The sequence below is a fragment of the Trachypithecus francoisi genome, unplaced genomic scaffold (genome assembly GCF_009764315.1).
Source record: "Trachypithecus francoisi isolate TF-2019V2 unplaced genomic scaffold, Tfra_2.0 Lachesis_group3, whole genome shotgun sequence".
Lineage (NCBI taxonomy): Eukaryota > Metazoa > Chordata > Mammalia > Primates > Cercopithecidae > Trachypithecus > Trachypithecus francoisi.
Genome location: NW_022681468.1, coordinates 120,463,424 through 120,468,586, shown reverse-complemented (window position 1 = coordinate 120,468,586; position 5,163 = coordinate 120,463,424).

The window sequence follows — 5,163 nt, the reverse complement described above, 5'->3', positions numbered from 1 at the left end:
CAGCCTCCTGAGTAGCTGGGACTACAGGTGCATGCCACCATGTCCCCTGTAGATGGGGACTCACTATTTTGCCCAGGCTTGTCTCAAACTCTTGGGCTTAAGTGATCTTCCCATTTTGGCTCCCAAAGTGTTGGGATTACATGCATGAGCCATTACACCAGGCCGACAACAATTCTTTAATATCATCTAATACCTAGTCTGTGCTCAAATTTTCCAGTTATCTCCAAAATATACTTAAAATTTAATTTATTGAAACCAGGATATAACCAAGGACCAATGTAACATGGTTACATGTTTTAAAGGGAGTGCAGTGGTGCAGTCTTGGCTCACTGCAACCTCTTCAAGTGATTCTCCTGCCTCAGCCTCCTGTGTAACTGGGATTACAGACATGTGCCACCATGCCTGGCTATTTTTTTGTATTTTTAGTAGGGATGGGGTTTCACTATGTTGCCCAGGCTGGTCTCGAACTCCTGGCCTCAAGTGATCTACCAGCCTCAGCCTCCCACAGTGCTGGCATTACAAGCGTGAGCTTCCATTGCTGACTGAGTTGTTGTTTAAATTACACCATACTAGGAGGCATGTGATGTCTTGTTGTCTCACCATGAAGGATGACAAGATTGATCATTGAGTTAAGATTTTTAGCAACCTAATTCCTCCAATGTAAAGGTGATATTTTCCCTCTTTTAATCGTCAAATGATCTGTTGTGTGAAACTTGTGAACTATGTGAATATTCAGTTTCTCACCAACTTTTCATTCAAAGGCTTTAGCACCCACAGATAAGTCTATCTGAATTAATCATTTTTTCAGCTGTAATAAAATTATAACTTTCTATAATTATTTTTGCATTTGTTAGCTGTCAAACAGTATGCCCTTTCTGTGTAAAGAAGGGCTTTCCTCATCAGTATATAGTGTCATTTATGAGACAGACAGATATTAAAAATAAAACTCTTAGGATTCTATATATTGAGTTTTTAATCTTACTTTTTAAACATTAATATTATATCATAAGTACTTTTCTATATACTTATTTCAAAAATATCATTTTGATGGTTATGCAAAATGTATTATGGTGATGATGACTATGATGAGCATGAATCTAACAAAAATGTATGGAATTTATATGCTGAACATTACAAAATAGTTTCTCATGTTTTCTTGACTTTCACATCTCTGACTCTTTAAAAAAATTATAGGGCAAGTATTTTGCAGAATGTCAGTCAATTTGGTTTTGTGGTTAGATTCAGGTTATTCATCTAGAATTTCTAGAATTCTGGAATGTCTACTTGGGTTTTTAAAAATGTTTTCCCATTTTTCTATTGAGATTCCCTACTTAAGATATTTATACCTGAGCCAGGCATGGTGGCTTATATCTGTAAACCCAGCTACTCAGGAGGCTGGAGCAGGAGAATTGCTTGAGCCCAGGAGCTTGAGGCTGCAGTGAGCTATGATCATGACACTGCACTCCAGCCTGGGTGACAGTGAGACCCTGTCTCTAAAAAAAAGGAAGTTAAAAGAGGATATTAATATTTGTTTTAAGGCCCTTCTCAGCTAGTTTCAACATCTGAGTTATTTGTGAGTCTGCTTCCACTGATGTCTTGATTACAGGTCACACTTTTTGCTTCTATGCATGTCTAGTCATTTTTAAAATCATGTATTGGTTGGTTTGAATAATATGTTGTGGAAACTCTGGGTTACGGTATCTTCCTCCAAAGAGCATTACGTTTTGTTATGGCAGTGATTAAATTGCTGGCAAATCAACTCGATCCCGTGGGGCTTAGTTTTAGGCTTTGTTAGGGTAGATATATTCCTTTTGCCCTTGGTTCCAGGATGTGGTCTTTATCCCTAAGGTCTGGTAAGGTGTGGTCCTTTTGACATTTCAGTGGAAAGCCCATTGTATTTATTTACCCAATTCCATTTTTAAAAATTTTATTTTAAATTTAAATTTATTTATTTTTGAGATGGAGTCTTGCTCTGTTGTCTAGGCTGGAGTGCAGGGGCATGATCACGGCTCCCTGCAACCTCTGCCTCCCAGTTTCAAGAGATTCTCTTGCCTCAGCCTCCCGAGTAGCTGGAATTACAGGTGTGCATCACCACGCCCAGCTAATTTTTGTATTTTAGTAGAATCTGGGTTTCACCATATTGGCCAGGCTCATCTCAAACTCCTGACCTCAAGTAATCCTCCTGCCTCAGCCTCCCAAAGTGCTGGGATTACAGGCATGAGTCACAGCACTCGGCCTATTCCAATATTTTTGTTTGATTTAAATGCCAAACTTTATCTCCTAGACAGCTGCTAAAATCTCATCTCAGTTCTTTAGCCTCCTCCTTTTTCCTAGGTTTCTTGGAGTCTTGTCCTGTGGATACACAATTTAGGAATCAGTCAAAGATCTGAGGAAAATTTATGTGAACATTATGGATCTGTTTCCTTTGTGACTTTCTCCTTTCTAGGATTCTCCAACTCAATTTCCAATGCCTCTAGATCATTTCTTAAACTCTGATTTCTGTCTCATCAGCCTACTAAAGGTGCCAGTCTCTGCTTCAGCTCAATTTCTCCAGATACTGCAGTGAACTGGGAAGTGCGCTAGAGGAAAAGCTGATTTAAACGTGGACCTCACCCAGGGAGCTTTCCTTTTTCAAGAATAATATTCGTTCTCATCATTTCCCAGCTTCAGCTGCCCTCCAGTGCCTTCACATGGTTGTTTTTTTATGTTTTGTTTAGAATTTGTAATGGTTAGTGGCAGAAGAATTAGTTCAATACAGGCTACTCCTTTAAAACATGAACTGGAACTGGATAAATGTTTTGAGTCAAGACACTTGAAATTAAGTCTAAAGATGAAGAAGTAAATTAAATAAGCAGTATTAATATTTATATGCTAACGATTTTGTTTCTGTTTGGTTCTTTAGATGTTGGTAATGTTTAATAGCATTTAGCATACTAGATTTGAGATTCTAACTTACAATGTGTAAATGAGTTTGGTTTAAACTTGTTATTTAATGTTTAAGTCTCACTTATTTTATAAACAATAGAGGAATAAAGGCATTTAAGACTCATCAATTTATATTTAACTTATTAAATTTGAAGTATTACTTAAAGACACTGGAAGGATCTCTTTGTTAATGAGATAATTGAAATGCATTAAAAAATTTATTATATTAAATTTTAAAATTCAATTTGAAATAATTAAAGCATTTAATTAAATTTGTAAATGGGACCAAAATTAATCCAAGCTCCTTATAAGCAATTATTAAAATTCTCTAGATGTATAAGGAGAATAAGAGCATGATTAATATTTTAAATTGAACTGCAGTTTTTGCATTTGTAGCTTTAATTAATTGAATAATTAATTTTAAACCAACATTCTAAATGAGTATTTATTGACATAGATTAAGTGCATGGGTTTGGAGTCTCTAAGACTTGATTAAAATTGCTCCAGATCACAATTTACTTAACATCTGTCATCCTCAATTTTTTAGCTGTAAAATGGGAATAATGATTCCGCCCTGAAATTATATGTCGCAGTAATTAATAACTCTAATAATGATGATAACAATGATTAATGATAGCATATGTTTAAGGAAAGCTATTGAACAATGTGTATGGTATGATTCCATTTTTTGGTCAAAAAAAAAAAAAGTTATGCAAGCGTAGGTGTAAAAAAATCTCCAGGAGGTTACCTAGGTTTAATTTTTCCATGTCATTCTCATTTCTAATTTTCTAATAGTGTATATCTATTATATTATATCTATTTGCACTCACAAGTAGATATAATAGATGTACATCTATTATAATATGTCTATGCAAATAGATGTGTGTATTCACATATAAAAATTTTAGTTGTAGTTAATTATTTTGTGGGGTGGGATTATGAATAATTTTTACTATATGTTATTTAATTTTATTAATTTTCTTTGTTGGACAGATATATAAGTAGAACAAACATACACCTGAGCATTTTAGTTATTTATGTATTTATTATTTATTTATTTATTTATTTTGAGATAGTCTCACTCTGTCACCCAGCCTGGAGTGCAGTGGCGCGATCTCTGCTCACTGCAACCTCCGCCTCCTGGGTTCAAGCGATTCTCCTGCCTCAGCCTCCCGAGTAGCTGGGACTACAGACGTGTGCGACCACGCTCGGCTATTTTTGTATTTTTAGTAGAGAAAGGATTTTACTATGTTGGCCAGGCATTCTTCAACTCCTGAGCTCAAGTATTTTGCCCACCTCAGTCTCCCAAAGTGCTGGGATTACAGATGTGAGCCACCACGCCCAGCCCACCTGAGCATTTTAAAGTCATGAAAGGGACTTTTTTCTTCTTTTTTTCTTTCTTTTTTTACTTTTAATACTACGTGAAGACCATACCGCCAGGGTTGAGGGAGAAGGAAGGAAGTTATGCTCAGTATAGTCCATCATCACAGCCATCCAGAGGTTCCTAATCCTTCCGTGGTGGTGCTCAGTTGCAGCACCTTCACTGAATAAAGAACGCCCTTGAGGCTGGGTGCAGACTGACTCCCTGTATCTGCTTCCTTTCTGACAGCCAATGTGCTCTTGCTTCACACTGTAAAGGAGGTGTATGTCTGGAGAGAGGCTTCTAAGTAGGAAAGATCTTTAACTCTTTTCCTCTTCTTTGACCATCCCCTTTCACTTTCAACTCTCTCTCTTAAAGATTTTCATTACTCCTGAGGCCTCCCGAATGCCCCCGAGAATAAATTTCCAAATCCGTCTCTTAAATTCCTTCCTCTTCCCAGGACCCCAACCAGGCTATCCAAACATCTATCTACCTGATGTTCCCATCTCAAATACAACAAATCACACATGAGTTTCACAGCCTAAAAACCAGATTTTCGTTCTTTTTTTTCTAATAATGGTTAACAGGACCTTCAGTTATTTTATTTATTTATTTATTTTGAGATTAGGGTCTCGCTCTGGTGCCCAGACTGGAGTGCAGTGGTGTGATCTTGGCTCACTGAAGCCTCGACTTCCCAGGCTCAAGTGAGTCTCCCATCTCAGCCTCCTAACTAGCTGGGACTACAGATATGCACCATGACACCTGGCTAATTTTTAAATTTTTTGTAGAGACCGCATCTCCCTGTGTTGCCCAGGCTAGTCTTGACCTCCTGGGCTCAAGCAATCCTCCTGCTTCAGCCTCCCAAAGTACTGGGAATA